General features: G+C 40.1%; 1 long non-coding RNA gene across 1 annotated transcript; it reads left to right on the top strand.

Moving 5' to 3' along the window:
- The first annotated feature begins 20021 nt into the window (after positions 1 to 20021).
- LOC147446159 (uncharacterized) lies at positions 20022 to 21280 on the top strand. The gene is made up of 2 exons (XR_015189926.1): positions 20022 to 20837; positions 21069 to 21280. It is a non-coding gene; the product is annotated as an uncharacterized LOC147446159 (long non-coding RNA).
- The last annotated feature ends 325 nt before the right edge of the window (positions 21281 to 21605 follow it).

The following is a 21605-nucleotide window of genomic DNA, read 5'->3' on the forward strand; positions in this document are numbered from 1 at the left end:
TTTTCTTACAAGGGATGCCCCAAAAGTAGTAAACTCAAAGCTTCTAGTCCAAAATCTATCCCAAAAACATCAAACGCATATGGAAAAAATTTGTGCAATCTCCCACATCAGTAGTTATCAGGGCAAAACGTGGAAATTTGTATTGTTTTCCAGATCACCATGTCAGTGAAAATTATAGAGCTTCTGTACAGTAGTCCACATCATCTATTCCGATCTCGGGTGGTCATGCCACGTCAGCATTTTGTGACATAATGCCAATTCCTTTTGTGCTTTCAAAAAATAGTTGCAAATAGCATATTTATTTTGAGTGTTCTCAAGGTGAAGTGCCTATAAAGAGATTTTAGGGTGCCATAAGAACTTCAATGATGTGAGTGGGCTCACACAGAACAATTGTAACTATGACAACTCACTTATATGATTAAGAAATATAGCCAAGGTTGTCTAGTTGAAGGGACATCACTCTTTGAAGGGGAACTCCACCTCTTCCATGTCATCTTAGAGTTTGATTGTGAAGTATTCTCATCTATTTTCCACTTGTTCAGAAGAATCTTTTAGTGACTTTCCCATTGGCGCATGGTGTCGTCCGGTGACAAGCTATCAGAGCTCAATTTTTTGCTTTTTAGGCAAGCAAATTGATCCTTCTTCTAACACAAACTCGACAAATATGGATTCCAGAGAATATGCATCATTTTTTCAATGAATTCCAAGAATTACTTACCAAGCAACCGCAAGACAGTTTACCATACTCACAAAATCGATCCTTCTTCTAACACAAACTCTCAACTAGACAAATATGGATTCCAAAGAATATGCATCATTTGGTCAATGAATTCCAATATTCACGTACCAAGCAGCCGCAAGACAATTTACCACACTCACAAAATTTTTAGCAATTTTTGAACCATGTCAACCCACTCCCACAAACCTGCCATAAAACCGATCTGGCCCAAGATTTATACTCATGATTCATGGGAGTCCTCTATTCACTTGAGGTGTTTTCCACAAAATGGTATCAAGATCTACATTTGTACCTCCTTTACTAGTACACACCTCCATCCCCCCCCCCCCCCCCCCGCCCAAACCATCAGAGTTCTTGTATTGGCAAAACTACTATGGATATGTCATCCAAATTAAGAACAATTTCCACTCCCCACTCAGTCTAGGACTTTTAATGATGAAAGGTTTACAGTCAAATTCTTTCTCTCTTTTGATAAAAATAAGGCTCTTCAATTCCTTAACAATTTGACAATATATATTCCTTAGGTAGCTACACTAGAGAATCCAAGATTTATCATGCTATAGATTTACTCAAAGACATTGGTATGCAGTAGTGGAATGCCTTGCCAAACAAGCCTTATGATCCTAAGACTTGGCAAGGATTTAAAAATTTACTCCAAGGGAAGACTAAAACAAAGCACTTGTCCAAAGCCGACTTACACCACACCAACAAGAAATCTTAATGTTAGGAGGAAGGTGTCTTGGGGTTTCTAGACTAGCTAATGGGAATGGGATCGTGCTATCTAGGGTGGATGAAAGACAAACATCATGGACACAATTGAGTGTGTGTAGGCTAGATTATCACTCAAGAGACTCGGGTTTCAAGATCAATTAACTTGGACTCATAAGCATGATCTTAAGTATTTGCTAGCCCATCACAAGCTCACCAGAAAACAAGAGAGATATAATGCAAACGTAGGTATGGTTTATTCATGAAAGGATATTTAAGTAGCTCTACAGCCTTGCACCACTACATGTGGGATAATTCCAATTTTTCTCTCCTTGACTCATATTGTAGTGACTCTAGGACAAAGCTCACACCTTACAATCGTCCCCTTGAGGTTTGGACTAGGGCAACACATTGAAGATTCTTTATCCACTCAAGATGACAAATAATATCCACACAGGATGTCAATACATATCCACTAAGGATGACATATCCACAAAGGATGACAAGATAAATGTCCTCCCTTTAAACTAGAGAGCCTATAATCTTCACAATATGTCATCGTAGTAGACAAGGTTGTTCTCCCCTTGGTATTTGTCTTCTGCTTCGTCCTCCACTAGATGAGTTGCTCCTCTTGCATGTTTCTTGATTTTGTAGTTTCTACTGTTGTTGTTGCCTTTGTTGCTTTCTCCACTTCAGTAGCATTGAGAAGGAGGATGCCCTTCTTACCACATTTTTTACAAGACTTCTTGGTGTAGCAATCCTTTGCTACATGTCCCATTCTCCCACAATCATAACACTTCTTTACACTTGATGATGAAGTCGAGTATTTTCCCTTGATGATGATAAGACAGAATCTCCTCCTGAAGATATCAATGTGCCCTTTTGCTTCTTTTCTTCTGCTTGAAGAGAATTGATAACGTCTTGAAATTGAGCTGGTTCTTTTTATTCAAGGATGGTGACTAAGTGGTCATAAGAGGGTGAAAGTACACTTAAAATCATGGCCACTTTGTCATATTTTGGTACATCACATTTTACACAAGTAAGTTGTGGTTTATGATGCTTATACATACATAATCACAAATGGTTTCTATATTAGAAAAGACCCCACTTTGACATCTTCTGGTACATCACTTACGTAAGTAAGCTGGGTTATGATGCTTATACATACAAAATCACAAATGGCTTATATATTAGAAAAGACACCACTTAAATAATAAGGTGAAAGGTGCATATTGCACACTATCATTTGAAAATAAAAAAATAAAAAATAAATTATATTACGCATTATGCATATATAATCACAAATGGTTTAGATATTAGAAGATGCACCATATAAATAACAAGGTGAAAGGTGCACATTGTTATTTAGAAGGTGCGTCATATAAATAACAACGTAAAAGGTGCACACTGCACATTGTCTTTTGAAAACAAAATAAAATAAAAAATAAATTAGGGGGGCTATATTTAGCAAGTGGCAGTTAACATGCATGAGAGGGGGGCTATATTTAGCAAGTGGCAGTTAACATGCATGAGAGGGGGTTATAAAACCATGAAGAAGTTCTTTTTTTAATGTTCTTTTGGGGGGGATAAGCAATAGCTTTGAGCTCCGAGCTCCCATCTCCAAAACTCTCTCTCATGCCGCCAAACCCTCCATAGCATGCTCTCATGAAAAATCCCTCACGCTCTCTCTCTCTCTCTCTCTCTCTTTTCCTCTTCAAGCCAAGGATATATCTCTTTTGAAATCATTATTGAGCACTCATACTCTCAATCTCACTCTCACTCTCAAGCCTTCAGCAGCTATCTTGATCACCTCGTCTTGTCATGATCAAACAATGATAACCATCTCTCGACGACATTGAAAACCAAGAAGAGGGAGCCCATCTTGACCACAAAGAAGCAGGAAAGGAGGATACAAAGAATGATGAAGACAATGAAGGGCAACAAAAGGGGATTCATGAATAGGGCCGTAGGAAGTGGGGGAGGATTAAGGAAGAGAAAAAGAGCAGTTTTATAGCCCTTTTCATGGGAATCTCGGGGATTCAGGAGCAGAACAACCGTACAGGGTGGGATTTATGCTTGGCAAGCATGTTGCTTCCATTGGGTTGGGGATTTTTGATGAGGGGTTTTAGTTCGAGGTGCATGCCGACAATGGAGTATGTGATCAAGTTGTAACAAGGTTACCAAAAATCATAAATTTGGAAGCTTTTGTTATTTGTGAGCATCAAAATTTGTGTTTTTCTCTTATTATCTATTGTTTTTAGCTATAAATTCGACTCTAATCCCCAGTTATCTCTCCTTAGTAATCAGTAATCTTCAGCATACGCTCTTATTAACACTAAACCCACCCCTAACTGCATTGATCTCCCTTCGTTTGAGCCTACGCCAATTTCTCGTCTACAATCAGAAGCCCGGCACTTTCCCAGTCAGCCCTAGAGAATCATGCTCTCCGACAACGGTCCTCTGAAGGGAAATTTTTCGAGGCTTCAATGGCTATCGAGAGAAGATTGACATTGCCATCAGATTGGTTTTCGGCCAGGCTACAAGCCAATATGGTGGTAGATCCACAGATTATGTACCAAAAGCACAATTTCTCTCATACTTGACATCAAGCGGGGAACATCGACAACAGATGACCTCAAGGTTTGAGATCCATGTTTTTTCATGAGTTTTTTTTAGCTTTATGCATGCTTTCATCTTGCAGGAATGCCAGGAAATAGATTCTCCTCTAAGATGAACACGGATACTTCAAACTATTGGCAAGGCAAGGCCTATTGTTTGACTTGAGAAGGAGTACACAAATACTCTTGCTCACAGATAGATGTCATTTTTTATATTCGAGCAAGGTTCTCTTGACATCCAAGATGATGTTTTGATCATTGAGCAAGGCTCACTAACTCAAAAATTGGCCCTTGAGACTTTTCATCATGCATGGCATGTGCGTGCAACATATCTATAAGGGCAATGTCAAAAGCAAGGCTTCATTTTTTGTGCTTATGGTATAATCCCTACCCACAATGTGGAATATGCTATCGATTTGGGGGAATTTTACCATTTTATGGCATGATCATTCAATGGGTATTGCTATTATATCTAAGATAAGTTCTAGGAAAAGTTGCTCGTCATGGCCGACCACTTATTGCGGTTTGAGAAGCCGACAAGGGTTTCTCTATTTTCCTATTATGGATTTGCATTTTTGCTAGGACATGGCTCCTAGGAAAAATTTTATAGAGGTTCCGTCGATTGAGACAAATCTATATGGTCAACAATAACAATAATCACGCTAAACAGGTACATGACACATACTTTTCAAGACTTTTTTTGCTTTTCGACACATGGTACAATTTGACATGGTTGATTATCTGTGAATGATCAAAAATTTGACTTTCTTTCACTACGATGTTTGTAAGTGGCCAAGTATCTATGTTAGCTCTATGAGCACAAGAACTCCATGAGTAATTATGTGAAGCAAGGCTTCCATTTTGGCGTCTTGCTTTGAGGTTTCAAATGTTGGGAAACCTAGTACATATGAAAAATCTCTCTTGCGTAGCAGATATGACTTTGAGTGAGTTCTTCCTTTGAAATTTCCTGACAACTAGCTCCAGCACGATGACCACGTTAGCCAATTTCAAGTTTTCTTTATATTGTTTTGACCTTGACATTTGGCAAGGACTACATGTTGCTCAAAGAAAAGTTCTTTGCAAACGTTTTTGAGAAGCAAGGCTTCTAATCCATGCCAAGATCCTGTCATTGACTCAAATCAATCACATTGGCACACAATTTTGGCCGTTTTTCACAGTAAGGATACAAGCTCACAATTTACGTATGACGACAACAAATTGTGATGTATCCATGCATGATTGTGCAAGGAACTTCTGGTATCAGCTCAATCTATAGGGACAATAAATATTGCCAAGGGCTTACACCTCAATTTGTAGGGGCCATCAATATCACCAAGGGCTTACAACTCTGTTTTCACGGCATGCTAGTGAGGTAGACAAAATTCCAGCTCATTATTTTTTTACGTTTTTGCTATAACACCAACCACTCTGTCAAGGATACAATAAAACATTGAATGTTTATAACCATTTAATCCAATGAACTTCATTCAAGGGCCAAGCATCGCAAGTACGTCAATTTGATATAGTCATGTCGCAAGTACGTCCATCTTATATAGTCACGCCCACATACAAAGTAGGTGGGTCAAGGCGTGATTTATGTTACCTCTCTGTATGAGAGTGATGTACAAGCACACTGTTCTATCCTTATAAGAAATAAGTTACGACTTAGACATTGTTTGCACAGAAGAATTCGTAAGGGATATAAACTGTCATAATAATCAATATCTAATTCTCCTAAATGATTTTCTCATATTAAATTGATCATTTAATGTGGGGAAGTGCCAGGGGAGAAAAAGCTAGAATATTGGTTAAGCTAGCAGACCGGCCACAGTAGGGATCCAAAGGGGGGGGCATTTGCAAAAGAGCCATGTGCAACAATGGGCTAAAAAGACCCTAAGGTTCAGCCCATTAAGACTTCCAAAATGCTAAGGTTCCAAAATTCAAAGGTTGCGTCCAAAGGTCAACCCTAGGGGAAATTGGATGCTTTGTGTGTAACTAAAAAGTCTTTGCATATCCCTACATGGGAGGGGGCGAGCCCTTCTTCTAGGGGATGAGAGAGAAAGTCACACACACACACAGTCTCCCTTTACACAAAGGGAATTACGGACACATGTCAGCTCCCTAGCCCAGATGCCCACAAGGTGTGCCCAATTCCTATTGGATGGCCTTGGAGGTGGACCAATGAGAATTAGGCTAGAGTAAATCTAGTTTAATTAATTTGAAAACACTTAATAAAAGAACCAATGAGAATTAAGTCTCCTAGAAGACTATTGGACAGTCTCCCAAGGGGTCCAATGAGCATTCAGGAGCCCAATGGCTTGCCTGATTCCTATTGGCCAGGAGGCAAAGGGGTCCAATGAGAGTTTAGTTTAATTATTAAATTACCTAAAGCTCTCACAAAAGGGGAAAGGGGGACACATGTCAGAAGGCTATCACTTATGCTTCTTAATGGCCATTGGCTTGACTTGGGGAGGTCCAATGGGGAGCCTGCAAGAGCAAATAGCAAGAGGGATCGCCCAAGAGAGAGAGGGGGCTGATTTTTGCAAGGCATTATCACACACACACTGACACAATCTCATGTGTGAAGAAAGAGAACACTATCTCTTCCCAAGCTTTAATGGAGAGCTCATCACCTACTCCAAGCTTGTGAGATAGAAGCCTACATAGACACACTCTTGGCTTGTGGATACAAATCCAACCAAGAGCCAAGCTTCAATGCATGCTCATCTCCTCTACCAAGCTAATTACTAAGCTAAATCTATGCGAATATGAGTGATTATGTGAGGAGATGTACATCTTTCTCGTAAGATACTCCTTCCTCTCAATCTACTCTCATACCCTGCTAGCTCTCACCATCTTCGAAGGTGTGTGAGGTCTTGGGTCTGAGAACGGGGATAATTAAATTTGTGTTTACTAAGTGTTTTGCTTAGTGCATGAAGCTTTCATCTTCATTGCACTAGCTAGTCTTGAAGGAGCACAAAGAATTGTATTGTACAATGTCTCTCTTGATGGGAGAAACCATAATACAAAGCCTTTTGGAGGGGGGGACCGGCTCCATGCAATTCCGGTCCTCAACTGTTGTCAATAGCTTAATTTCTCTCTCTTTTGAAAATATTGTTGATGCTATCTAACTAGGTGTTATGCTTTTTGTTGCTCTCTCCACCCAAGCACTCTTGTACTTCTCATTAGGAATCTATTCTAATGAAATGCCCACTATGTTCATGCTAATTTCCGCTACACATAAGTTTTTAGGCCATTAAATGTTACATTGGTATCAGAGCACAAGGTTTCTCTTTTCTTGCTCAAGAAGGGAGGTCCTCAAGCTAGCTATAAATGATTGGTATTATTAATTGCCTACTGTGAGTAAGTAGAATAGGGATCTTTTAGCCTTGCAGTGCGCCTGCCTTTGTGCAGTTAACGGGGCATCACTGTCGAGAGCTATGGTATTAATAGTGGAGTCCTACGGGGCTTGCCTACGGCTTAACCACTATTGAGCTATTAGAAGCTTGACAGGAGCCGGTGCTATTTTGGTGTTGAAAGACCCTCTCTTCTATTCCTTGCAATTAATGGTATTCTAGCCGCGGGTACAGTAGCTTGAGTGCTTTTTCTAAAGGGGTAAAGAGGAGTAGCAACTAGGGCTTGAAGTGCCAAAGTACCCCTAAAAAGTTTACACATAAAAGTTGTAGAATGGTTGAGAATAGTAAAGAGAGTGAAATTAATGTTGATAACTTTGATTTTGCTCATGAGCAAGCTACTAATGATGCTTCAATGCTTTTTAACTATCTTGTTTCTAGGCTTCAACAAGCCATGGGCAATCCATCTCTCCAAAGTGAAGTGCAACGGCAGCTCCGTGCTCATGGGATTCTCCAAGCTCATCATCATGACGAGAGAACACCTAGGAAGCCTCCTTGTGAGACTCCCAAAAGAGGTCTCTCTCCGATTCGGGAAGAAGAAGAGAATCCATATGAAGGGCTCAAGAATTTACTTCTTGATGATGCATCTCCTTCCCAAAGGAGAACTCAAGAGCCTCCATCGAAGGAATGAGAAAGAAGTGAGTCTCCCGCCACCTCGGCGGAGATGGCTCCACGAAGACGGTGGGCTAAACGCTCTCCATCACTACCACAGCGGAGAAGACCATCACACTCTTCTCCACGCCATTATTCAAAGAGGGATGATAAAAAGCAAGAGAAGAAAAAGGCGAGAAAGAGGACACCCTCTTCTCCATCTTCTTCATCCTCTTCCTCTTATGAAAGTGATGGTGAAGACAACGCAGATCAAGACAAGAAAAAGGCGAGAAAGAGGTCACCCTCTTCTCCACCTTCTTCAAATTCTTCACCTTCTGAAGAAAGTGATGGTGCAACCTTTGAACCATCAAAAAGAAGAGGCCATAGGAAATCCTATGCCGCATGGAAGAGGTCATCCAAGATGAAGAAGTTCAAAGAGGGAGGGAAGAGCATCTCTTTCCTTACCTATGATGGCACCTTTGGTGCTACAGACAAAGTCTTGGCCTTTATCCTGCAATTTGATGCGGCGTTTGGAGATGAGGGGTGCACGGAGTCCTCTAAGCTATGCCATGTAGCTATGAACTTTCAAAAGTCTGCCAGGAAATGGTGGTCTAGCCTACGAGCCAACGGTGAAGCTCCACGAACATGGAAAGATTTAAAAGCTTCCATTATGAAGCAGTTTTTGGCCACCGATGCCAAAGACAAAGTACTCACCGAATGGCGAAGCTTAAAGCTCTCTCCCAATGAATCCATCCACAAATATGTAGACAAGTTTTGGGACCTACAACTCAAAGCCACTATCTTTAAAAAGTTGGATTTTGGAGAGCAAAAGCAACAATTTTGTGCAGGCTTAACCGAAAAAATGGCAGAGTATGTCAACTCCCAAAGGCCACGTACCATATCGGCGGTAATACACCATACTATGGTGGCCTCACGAATCAATTTCCAAATGGGGGCTAAAAGAAATAATAAGCCCCCGGAAAACAAGGGTTCCAATGAGCCTAAGGGGAAGGACAATGTCCAAAAGTCTCCTAAGGGCAACTCCAAGCTAAAGAGAAGGAAGTTTACAAAGGTAAGAACAAACTCTCTACTGAAGAGCTTGAGCGTTATCGCAAGGATAACCGGTGTTTTTTCTTTAAAGGCTTGGGCTCTTCTGTGCTTGTCAGCAGAAACCTTTTGCCTTTGCTGTGAGATAGAGATAGCATCCTTAATCTTTTGAAAATATTCTTGTAGGTCTCGGCTATACTCATCTGCAACGAAGATCTTCCCATGTACCTTAAGTAGCAAGGGACTTTTTGATCTTCCCTCAATTACCTCAAAAGGTGCTTTTCCCGTGGAAGTATGTACAGTGGTATTGTAAGCATACTCCAGTAAAGGTAAGTACTTCTCCCATTGGGATCTTTAATCTACTTCCATTACATAGGCTTTTAGTAGATTGAGAATTGTTAGGTTAGCTATTTCACTTTGGCCATCCGTTTGTGGATGATAGGCCGAAGAGAAGTTTAGCCTTGTTCCTAAATTCTCAAAGAGACCCTTCCAGAAGTTACTGGTCATTCTAGGATCTCTATCCGACACTATGGACATTGGCAAGACATGGTACTTGAAAATTTGTGAAAGGAAGAGGGTTGCCATTTGATGGGCTTTGATAGTCTTTTTGACAGGTATAAAATGAGCTTGTTTACTGAACCTTTCTACTATCGTCCATATTCCCGTATTCCCATGGATAGACTTAGGCAATCCAAAGATAAAATCCATGGATATGCTCTCCCATGGTGAATTAGGAATTGGCAAGGGTTGAAGCAATCCAAGTTGTTTCCCTCTATCAAAATTTGTCTTTTGGAAAACCACACATTTAGAAACATACTCTTGTATGTTCACTTTCATGGTAGGACAATAGAAATATGTTTCAATTCCCTTTAAGGTAGACTAAATCCCTCTATGCCCCGCATACGGTGGAGCATGAGATTCATACATTACTTTCTCACGTAGTGAGTTAGTAACGCATAGTCTATTGCCATAGAGAAGATAACTATCTTGTAAAGTAAATGGTTCTTCTTTCTTCCCTAATGCAAGGGCTGAAATCACATCTCTGCAATCGGGATCAATAGCGTACTCATCTATCATTGAAGATAGATCATTGTGAGTTGCTATGGAAACCGCATTCACTCTTGGCCGTCTTGAGAGTGCATTAGCTACTTGATTATGCTTGCCAACAATGTGAGCAATATGAAAATGAAATTGCGAAAGGAAATTTTCCCACCTCATTTGTTTGTCGGAGAGCTTGGTCTGCATCATGAAGTACTTAAGACTTTGGTGATCCGTTCGCAGAATGAAAGGAGTCCCCAATAAATAGTGCTTCCATGAGTCTAAGGCATGTAGAACTGCAAGGAGTTCCTTTTCATATATGCCTAGAGCTTGCTCAACAGGGTTAAGCCTTCGACTCTCATAGCCTATGGCGTGCCCTTCTTGGAGCAAAACAGCTCCAAGGCAATCACCACAAGCATCACATTGGACCTCAAATGGTTTTGAGAGATCCGGTAGTGTAAGCATAGGTTGAGAGATAAGCTTTTCTTTAAGCTTTTCGAAAGCATTGTTCTCCTTAGCAGACCATGTATACCTAACGCTTTTCTTTGTTAGGTCATGTAATGGTCTCGCAATTTGTGAGAACTTTTCTATGAAGCATCTATAGTATGCACACATACCTATAAAGCTTCTTAGTTCATGAAGATTCCTTGGTTTAGGCCATCCTTTTATTAACTCTAACTTTGATGGATCCATTTGGATGCCATCTTGAGAGATAATGTGACCTAAATACTGAATCTCTTGCAAGAAAAATTCACTTTTCTTTCGATTAACATAAAGTTTATTCTCTCTTAAAACTTGAAATATTACCTGGAAATGTTGCTTGTGTTCGTCTAATGAATTAGAGTAGATGATAATATCATCAAAGAACACTCCAGTGAAGGTTCGATGAGGCCTGAACAGCGTCTCCATCAAGCGGTTGAATGTGGCTGGTGCATTGGTCAAGCCAAAAGGCATGACAATGTACTCATAAAGACCAAATGTGGTACGAAATGCGGTCTTTACAATGTCTTGATCAACTATCCTTATTTGATGATAGCCACTTTTTAGGTCAATCCTACTGAAATAGGTCGATCCTTGTAGCTTATCAAACAGGTCTTCTACCCGTGGAACGGGAAACCTATTTTTGATAGTGATCCTATTTAGTGCTCTATAGTCGACACACATACGATATGTGTCGCCTTTCTTTTGCACTAATAGCACAGGTGAGCAAAATGGAGATGAGCTAGGCCTAACCATGCCCTTCTCAACTAACTCATGCACTTGCCGCATAATCTCCTCTTGTTGAGCTTGAGAAACTCTATAAGGAGGTTTGTTAGGCGGTGAAATTCCTCGAAGAAGTTCAATTGCATGGTCATCATTACCTCGTTTAGGAGGTAGCTCACGAGGGATGTCGTCAATAAAAACATCTTGAAACCCCTTGAGAAAATTGGATAACTCTAATTCCTTTTGGTTGCTTTTATTTTCTTTTGCTAAAGCATTAGGTTCATTTTGAGAATCTTTAACAAAAATCATGTACACGGAAATAGAGCTCTTTATTGACTTGTTGAAAGCTGGTGTATGTACAATGGGGATAGTGTTACCCATTTCCTTAGCATCTATATACATGTCTTTTTCCTTGAACTTAAAGGAGATTCCCCTTTCAAGAAATTTAACATCGACAGCCAGGCGGTCAAACCATGGTGCCCCTAGGATTACATCCTCATGCTTGAGAGGAGAGATAAAGAAGTCCTCTTTGTCCACATAGCCTTGGACATGAAGCCTCAATTTATTGATTAAGGGAGTGACTGAAGCTTCTTGCCCCTTGAAGGCACTTTCTGCGGGTAGGACATCTCCCATCTCGTAGGATTGTATGCCTAGTTTGGTGGCCAACTCTATAGATATAAAATTGTGAGTAGAACCAGGGTCAAAGAGAATAAAAGCATCATGTTCTCTTACCTTTCCCCAAGCATGGCATAGAGGAGATCCTTTGTGATGAGTTTGGTGAGTCTCCTCCTCTTGAATTTCAACCAAGGAAGCTCTAGGAGGATCTTGACGGTTGTTCTTTTGGGGCAAGCGCGGTACGCATGCCCTTGTTCGCCGCACTTGATCAAGTTGCCCAATCATTGGCTCATACACAATGATTACAAAGGAGAGCCACCTCAAGAACCAACTATTGAAGACCCACCGGAGATCGAGGACCAAAAGGAGGTGCTGCAGCCCGAGTCCATTCTCCGACATGAAGACAAGGTATTAAGAGGCGGTAAGACTATCCGACGATATCTTATTAAGTTTAAGAATTATCCTTTTGAAGATGCTAGATGGATGCAAGGCATACAATTAAAGGATAACCTAAACCTTGTCAATGCTTACAATGCTTCCCAAGAGTAAGCAAATGTACAAAATGTTAAAAATTAACAAAAAAAAATTTGTCTTATAAGACTCTCTTTTTCTAAATTGTGCACAAAAATAAAGTAGTATGCATGCTTAGATCAAGTTTGCGGAGACGACATCTCCCAAACACCAAGTAGAGCTTGTCACTCTACTATGGAAGACTGTTAGGACTAATGTGCAGACATGCTTGCGGCAGCCTCAGGCTCTCAAGCCCCAAATGGACTAGTCATCCATTGTGGAATGATGTCGTAGGGTAACATAGGGATCCTCTACCCGCTAAGAAAAGGACTCATGAATATGCTTTATCTTCTCTACACCATAGTCGAGGACGACTATGATTTCAAGAGAGAGGTAATGTCATAATAATCAATATCTAATTCTCCTAAATGATTTTCTCATATTAAACTGATCATTTAATGTGGGGAAGTGCCAGGGGAGAAAAAGCTAGAATATTGGTTAAGCTAGGAGACCGGCCACAGTAGGGATCCAAAGGAGGGAATATAGGGATCCAAAGGGGGGGCCATCTGCAAAAGAGCCATGTGCAACAATGGGCTAAAAAGACCCTAAGGTTCAGCCCATTAAGACTTCCAAAATGCTAAGGTTCCAAAATTCAAAGGTTGTGTCCAAAGGTCAACCCTAGGGGAAATTGGATGCTTTGTGTGTAACTAAAAAGTCTTTGCATATCCCTACATGGGAGGGGGCGAGCCCTTCTTCTAGGGGATGAGAGAGAAAGTCACACACACACACAGTCTCCCTTTACACAAAGGGAATTACGGACACATGTCAGCTCCCTAGCCCAGATGCCCACAAGGTGTGCCCAATTCCTATTGGATGTCCTTGGAGGTGGACCAATGAGAATTAGGCTAGAGTAAATCTAGTTTAATTAATTTGAAAACACTTAATAAAAGAAACAATGAGAATTAAGTCTCCTAGAAGACTATTGGACAGTCTCCCAAGGGGTCCAATGAGCATTCAGGAGCCCAATGGCTTGTCTGATTCCTATTGGCCAAGAGGCAAAGGGGTCCAATGAGAGTTTAGTTTAATTATTAAATTACCTAAATCTCTCACAAAAGGGGAAAGGGGGACACATGTCAGAAGGCTATCACTTATGCTGCTTAATAGCCATTGCCTTGACTTGGGGAGGTCCAATGGGGAGCCTACAAGAGCAAATAGCAAGAGGGCTCGCCCAAGAGAGAGAGGGGGCTGATTTTTGCAAGGCATTATCGCACACACACACTGACACAATCTCATGGTTGAAGAAAGAGAAGACTATCTCTTCCCAAGCTTTAATGGAGAGCTCATCACCTACTCCAAGCTTGTGAGATAGAATCCTACATCGACACACTCTTGGCTTGTGGATGCAAATCCAACCAAGAGCCAAGATTCAATGCATGCTCATCTCCTCTACCAAGCTAATTACTAAGCTAAAGCTATGCTAATATGAGTGATTATGTGAGGAGATGTACATCTTTCTCGTAAGATACTCCTTCTTCCTCTCAATCTACTCTCATACCCTGCTAGCTCTCACCATCTTCGAAGGTGTGTGAGGTCTTGGGTCTGAGAACGGGGATAATTAAATTTGTGTTTACTAACTGTTTTGCTTAGTGCATGAAGCTTTCATCTTCATTGCACTAGCTAGTCTTGAAGGAACACAAAGAATTGTATTGTACAATGTCTCTCTTGATGGGAAAAACCATAATACAAAGCCTTTTGGAGGGGGGGACCGGCTCCATGCAAATCCGGTCCTCAACTGTTGTCAATAGCTTAATTTCTCTCTCTTTTGAAAGTATTGTTGATGCTATCTAACTAGGTGTTATGATTTTTGTTGCTCTCTCCACCCAAGCACTCTTATACTTCTCATTAGGAATCTATTCTAATGAAATGCCCACTATGTTCATGCTAATTTCTGCTACACATAAGTTTTTAGGCCATTAAATGTTACATACACCAATACAATAAGGGATTTTTCTTAGCCCAGCATTCTCTCTCTCTCTCTCTCTCTCTCTCTCTCTCTCTCTCTCTCTCTCTCTCTCTCTCTCTCTCTCTCTCTCTCTCTCTCTCTCTCTCTCTCTCTCTCTCCTAATTCTCTGTGAGAGAGTCATTTTATTTGTGACCATTTATTTTTGTGCATTTGCAATTGAAACTATTTTTTAGAGCTTTTTGTCACTACTTATTGTTTCATCAAACATACACATTGATAATGGCCTCCGTCACAACAAGAATCACCTACTAAAAAATGGATGGTAAACCATATGGATAACATGCAAGTGAAGATGCTGAAGTGGATAGTGAGGAAATCTGCATAATAGCATAGTGTAAGAAACCAACCAAGAATCACTAGAATATCCAAAAACATTAGATAGAAGGCATACACACGAGAGCCAACTTAGAACAAAAATTGTCATACTATTGTAATAGCCCCCAGGAAATGCATTTTTTATGATAAATTTAGGGTAATGTTTTGGGTGATCAATTACCCAGGGATAGGTGATTGATCTATCAAAAAGGTAATAATTACTATATTCAAAAACATTACATATATGGCATTCACAAAAGAGATAACATTAAAACTTGTATCCGATTCATTAAAAAGGATACACCTTATGTGGCTGACCCAACAAAAAGGCAAGGTCTATGGTTGTTAGTCCAAGGATGATATATGACCATGTGTTCCTTGGTTTCTTGCTTGGTTTGAAGGCCAAAAATGTGTAGGTTCATGTAATACTTGTGTTTATAGGCAAGAAACACCTTTTGAGTAGATTCTCTCTTTTGAAAATCATGATATGTGCACATCATATGAGCTCTTCAAGAGTAGTCAAAAAATGGCATGCAACCTTTGTGTTAATATAACCTCCTCCGTAAGGGTCACAACCATGTTGTTAATTGCCTCCAATCTTGGATCCTATCTATGCATCTAACTTAGCATTTTTCACTTAAGATTGAATATATATCTCATCCATACCTCCCTAAACAAATGCTATGGATTAGCATATCATAGTTTATGACTAACTGTCATTTATGGCTAGAGGAAAGAAACGTAGATGTCTATCCATATAGATGAGCAAAACCTATAATGTGGCTAGTTGTTGAGGAATGACTATAATATTGACAACCATATCTACATATATGGTTGAGGGATAGAAACATAAAGGACCATCTAGATAAGCACAACTTACCACATTTTTGACCAGTGACAAATGACAAGGTTTCATAGTGTAGAGCAACTTTGCATGCTTCCTTTGGATGCAGCTAGGATTAGGGAGGGATTATGTCAGCATGACATAGTCCTTGGAGGGTATCATGGCTACATTTCCACGATGAATTTCCCCCCTTCACTTTCTAGGTGTGGAAGATATTTCATGAAATGAGGATAATTTTTGTTCTCACATATAGGTTCTCACGAGATATAAGTTTTTTCCTAGTTCTAGAGACATAGAAGCTACACCACCCACCATGCAAGCGTGCGTGATCACACCCTACTATAGTATCTAATGTACTACAAAGCCCACCACACCAATTTTTGCACGTACCTATTTTTCACTACAACTAGTTGTGAAGTTTTTTTCAAGGGCTAGATATGGACTACCACCCGGCCTTTTGACGCAACGTGGAGGTGATGGTGCCACGAAGCATTGTGCAAGGGCTCAAACTTAGGGGGGTCACTTTCTAATTATGTGACTATCAAGTAAGTGCATCAGCAGGTGTTATTTGTTTTCATTCTTTCTCAAATTTTTATATACAAAATGGTACCATAAAACAAAATTGGGAAAAAAATTATAGATTGAGTATGAAAAGGGCCTATTTTTTTGTAAAAAACTCATAGAAGAAGAATTTTCAAAATAGTCCTTGGATGCAGGCGATATAAACAATTTATACATAGTGATCCCCCCCCAACTCCCACACACACACACATGCACGCACATACACACACACCTCCAATCCCCCAAGGACTCCAAGTGTAGCTTAGATCCATTGGACGTTGGCAAGGCTCTCACCCACCCCTTGTGAGTTGAGTTATGGAGGCCCATGGGATAAAAACTATTCTTATTCTCATGTGGATTTGATCAGGGAAAATAGTTCAACTAGTATCTGTCTTTTCCTATTTTCCCTAAAGAGAATGCTTTCTTGGCATGAGTAGATGATTTCAAAAGGTTTTGTAGTGGCTTCCTTTTGGAATTTTGTTTTCAAGATGTGGGGTGCAATCACACCCAAGTTATGGAGGTCCAAGAGGTATAGATTCTTATTTTCATGCGGATCTAATAAAGGAAAATACTCTAATTTGTATTTATCTTTTTCAATTTTACCTAAAGAGAATGATTTCTTAGCACTAGTAGATGCTTTCAAAAGGTTTTGTAGTAGCTTCCTTTTGGATTTCTTTTCAAGACATGGGGTGCAACCACACCTCTTGTGAGTTGAGTTATGGAACTCCATGGGATATAGATTCTTATTTTCATGTCTAGATCTAATAAGGCAAAATACTCTTACTATACCTATCTTTTATTATTTTTCCTAAAGAGAATGCTTTCTTGGCACTAGTAGATTCCTTCAAAAGATTTTGTAGTGTCTTCCTTTTGGGGGTTTTTTTTCAAGACATGGGGTGCAGCCACACCCCTTGTGAGTTAATTTATGGAGGTCTACAAGGTATAGATGCTTATTTTCATGTGGATATGATAAGGGAAAATACTCTAACTAATATTTGTTTTTTTCTATTTTCCCTAAAGAAAATACTTTCTTGGCACTAGTAGATCCTACTCACCCCCTGTTGATAAGGGAAAATATTCACTAGTATCTTTCTTTTGCTATTTTTTCTAAAGAGAATTCTCTCATGCGCCCCATCTCAAACAAAAAAAAGGCCCTTGACACCACTTGTGCCTTGTACGGCTAATCCATGTTCACAAGTATACTCACCTATTTCCAATGTCTTTCATTGTGTAATGAAGTGCTGGAACTAATTTACTAAACTTTCTTTATTGTGATTGTTTTAAAGGCTAGGACCATGGACTCAATGTCACATTCCAAAATGAAACGTTGCATGGATGGGGAATTCAACACCCCCCTCCCCCCTCTCTACAAAGTTTGGTTTCAAATGGAATTTAGTATGACGGTCTTGTGTTGCACCATAGCCTTAATATTGCTACAGACCTTAGGTAGGGGGAGGATCAACTACTATTTTGGTGTGGCACAAGATCGTTGGTTTGGTATCAAACTATAGGAAACTTTGCAAGGGTGGGGAGCACACCACGCCTATGGGAGAAATATGGCTATCATTCACTAACAATGACTCAATGATCCATTGCATTACAATATAAAGCTAAAAAGTAGTATCCAAACAACCATATTATGAGCATCATTATGTAAGCATCACCATGGACCATTCAAATTAATAACATACAACACTAGTGACATTCCGAAAAATACATTGCTTCTCTTCGCACCAACTCTAAGAATTTCACCATCAATTTCTGTGGGAAAGACACAATCATCCAGCATGTAGCTATGGTACGTTGGAAAAAACCTCTCTAAAATGTTCTCCCCACTCTCTCTATTGTAGCTCTACATAACATGAATGACACAATGACAAACACACATTGTAAGATTAAGCACCTAATTGAATACGCAAATTGAAAATATGACATTACTAGACCAAGAAAGAATCTTGCCATAAAAGAATTGGAACAAAATCGAGAACAAAAGAAATCTGCAAGGATCTCCCCTTGCATCTCCAAAGAACTCCCCTATGTGCTCTCCTTTGCTTTAGAATAAAATTTTCAAAAAAACACATCTCCACCTTTATCATTAAGACCTCCATAAGAGATTAAGGATGTTTAAAACAATTAACACATGAGCAAAAATCTTATTGAATACACTTTAAATCACTTTTCCAAAGCACCGTTTCTCATTATTACTTAGTGTATAATAGGTATTTGAGCTCTCTAGTCATCCGCTTGTAAGCGGATGATCAGAGAGCTCAACAACTTTTATGTTTTATGTAATTGTGAGATGATAATTTAAAATAGACAACAAAACTAATCTACCTCTCAAGGCTCCATTAAATACACTTTAAATCAATTTCTCTTTTTTTTTGGTCTAGTAGGTGTTTGAGCTCTCTAATCATCCTCGTGCAAGCGGATGAACAGAGAGCTCAACAACTCTTATGTTGTATTCAATTTTGACACAATGATTGAAAGTAGGTAACAAAACTCATCTATTTTTCAAGGCGCCATTAAATACACTGTAAAAACCATATAATCAAAACAATCAAGACATAGAGATTTTTCAACACCAAAAAAATATTCTAAGTATTAAAAAAATAGAAAATTGAACAAAGTTTCCTTTATTTTAGCAAAAAACTTTCAAAACAACCCACTCTACCTTCATTGGACAGAAAAAAGGCAACCCAAAATTTTATCAAATATATATTTTTTGAATAAATCACTAAAAAAGTAGAGAAATAGATCTCCAATCATCCGCATGTACGCAAATGATCAAGGAGTTTTGACAAATGTCTACGATTTTGACAAATGTTCCGCCTCAAAGGCTAGGGTAAAACCCCCAACTTAAGGACACCGCAGTTGGGGGCCAAATATGAGATGTGTTGATGGCTTATTTCCTGCCTTGAGGAGTGTGTATGGTAGCTCCCATGTATGACACCCTCACATGACCCGTTTCGATGAAGAATGCAACGAGCGTGCAAGGCATTTGCAAAATGCTTTTGCAATAAACGTACACATGTGTTTCTAGACACACCCAAGGGGTGAACCATGACAAAATTCCAACAAGGCTTGAACTCGATCCGGATAGCTTAAAAGTCTCGATGCACACAATGTGTTAGCTAACGCTTGTGGGCTGTTGGACCACTAATGGCACAGGCTATCTCTTTTTATTGGGCGCCCCGACAGTCCTGTGAAAGGGGGGTGTCCCGATATTGGGGGTTTTACCTACCTAGGCAAACAAGATAGTCACTAATCTACCAATGGTGGTACTACATGTGTGTGTGTGTGTGTGTGTGTGTGTGTGTGTGTGTTTGTGTCCGTGTGTGTGTGTGTGTGTGTGTGTGTGTGTGTGTGTGTGTGTGTGTGTGTGTGTGAGAGAGAGAGAGAGAGAGAGAGAGAGAATTGCTTACACAAACTCAGAGAAAGAGAGAGAAGTGTCATATAGCCTGTAATGAATATGTCTAGATTGATCACCTTCCGATCATAGAGCCAGAAAGGTGTGCTTCAGGGGAAGACCGTCCGGCCATAGTGCCTGGACGATCGAACCTATGTGGATAGGCAGGCCACAGTATAACTAAGAGTCTAGGGATGATGGGCATTCATTCTCTCATTGGCTAGATGGTGAGCATAATGACCTAACCTCTAGTGGTAGCATGCCCATAGTAGAATTACTCAGACGTAACATTGGTATCAGATATTTTGGTCGCATTCCACGTGTGAATGGGCCAGCTACTACTTTAATACACCCAATTATTGTGTTGAGGATAGGGGGAATCTGCCTAGGAAGACGAAGCTAAAGAGGGGAGAAGCATCATAGCACGAAGGGAGAAGTCTTTTGATCGGACACTCAAGCGTTCTCTCTCTCTCTCTCTCTCTCTCTCTCTCTCTCTCTCCCCTGCTTGTCGTTGGCACACCCACTGCTCTGCTCATCTCCCTTCACTGTCAAGTGTCGGCCTCCATGGCCACCTCCTTGTTCGCACCAGCGTTTGAAGGTTTTTGCCACCCGTCACCCTGGATGCCTGTAACACCCTGCAACACTGCCGTCCTTCCCTACAAAGTGCCCAACTATCATCTGCTACCATGCTATCTTTGCACTGCCTTGTGCGTCCTACTACAATTGCTAAAGGAGATCACCACTGCCCCGTAGGTGTTTGCAGCCTTCCACCAACCTCCACCATTCGTTGATGGCTGCTAGTGCCGTCCAATTACTGCTACCCACCACCATCGCTCACCTATGCAGATACGCATGAAACATGGCGAGAAACTGGGAAAAATATGGCAGAGTTTCTTCTAAAAACTGAGTAAAAAACTTAAAAAATCTCACCAACATCGCATAAAGCATAGACACACACTCAGTGTCTCAGTTGTCTATAAAATCATGTTATAATTCCTTAGTTTATGGCTATGTTCAATAAGATTTCTATGTAAAAATTATACACGACTTCCATCAATTTCATAGATTTCTATTGATTCTTGATATGCCTTTGTAGCTGTAGGCTTGATTGTAGTTCCAACAAAGGAATTTGCTACTTGTCACCATCCAAGAAATAAAGACAAGAACACTCTAAGTACTCTTGCAAATAGTTTCTTGGGAAGACAGGTATACATGACCCCTTCCCTTTGTTATCAGTGTTGAAAATACTTGAAAAATACTACCATCCTTTGGCAGATAGAACTCAAAGTGTAATGCACATTATGAATACATCTTAAGTCCGTGCTCTTGGCCCTCCCTTTTTTAAAACCAAAAAGTAGCCTAAGTGTTGTCTTTTTTTTGAAATCGTGTTTTCCTCTTTTCCTCTGCATTCATTGCATTTCTCTCTTGCTCAATCAGAGGATGAGGACTATCCTAGCATGGGAGACACCCAACTATTTACATAGGTGAACATTGATGATGCTCTTCAAGGGTCGATGAAATACTTTCTCAGACGACGCCTCGAAAACTGATGATGATGATTATTTTCATTTTTTACTTTAGTTCCTTTTTATTTTTATCTTGTACCCAAACATTGTATTACATCCACCAAGATTATATCAGTTTTATCTCATTGGTCATTTTGTCCTTTTGAAGACGTTTAATATAGCATTTCATTTCCTCTCTCTCTCTCTCTCTCTCTCTCTCTCTCTCTCTCTCTCTCTCTCTCTCTCTCTCTCTCTCTCTCTTTGCTTGCAAAAAAAACGCATGGCCGATATAACATTTTGTTTCATTTCATTTCTCTCTATCTCTCTCTGCTTGCAAACAAAGGGTAGGGCCAAGAGCCCCCCATCATCCGCGCGCCCGCGGACCATGGGAGCTTTTGGCCGTCACCTTTTTTCACAAACAAATAAGTGGAGATAGGGGGGGGGAGCGAGAGAGAGAGAGAGAGAGAGA

This window comes from Adiantum capillus-veneris, chromosome 12, assembly GCF_014529385.1.
Source record: "Adiantum capillus-veneris isolate H3 chromosome 12, ASM1452938v2, whole genome shotgun sequence".
NCBI classification, from domain to species: domain Eukaryota; kingdom Viridiplantae; phylum Streptophyta; class Polypodiopsida; order Polypodiales; family Pteridaceae; genus Adiantum; species Adiantum capillus-veneris.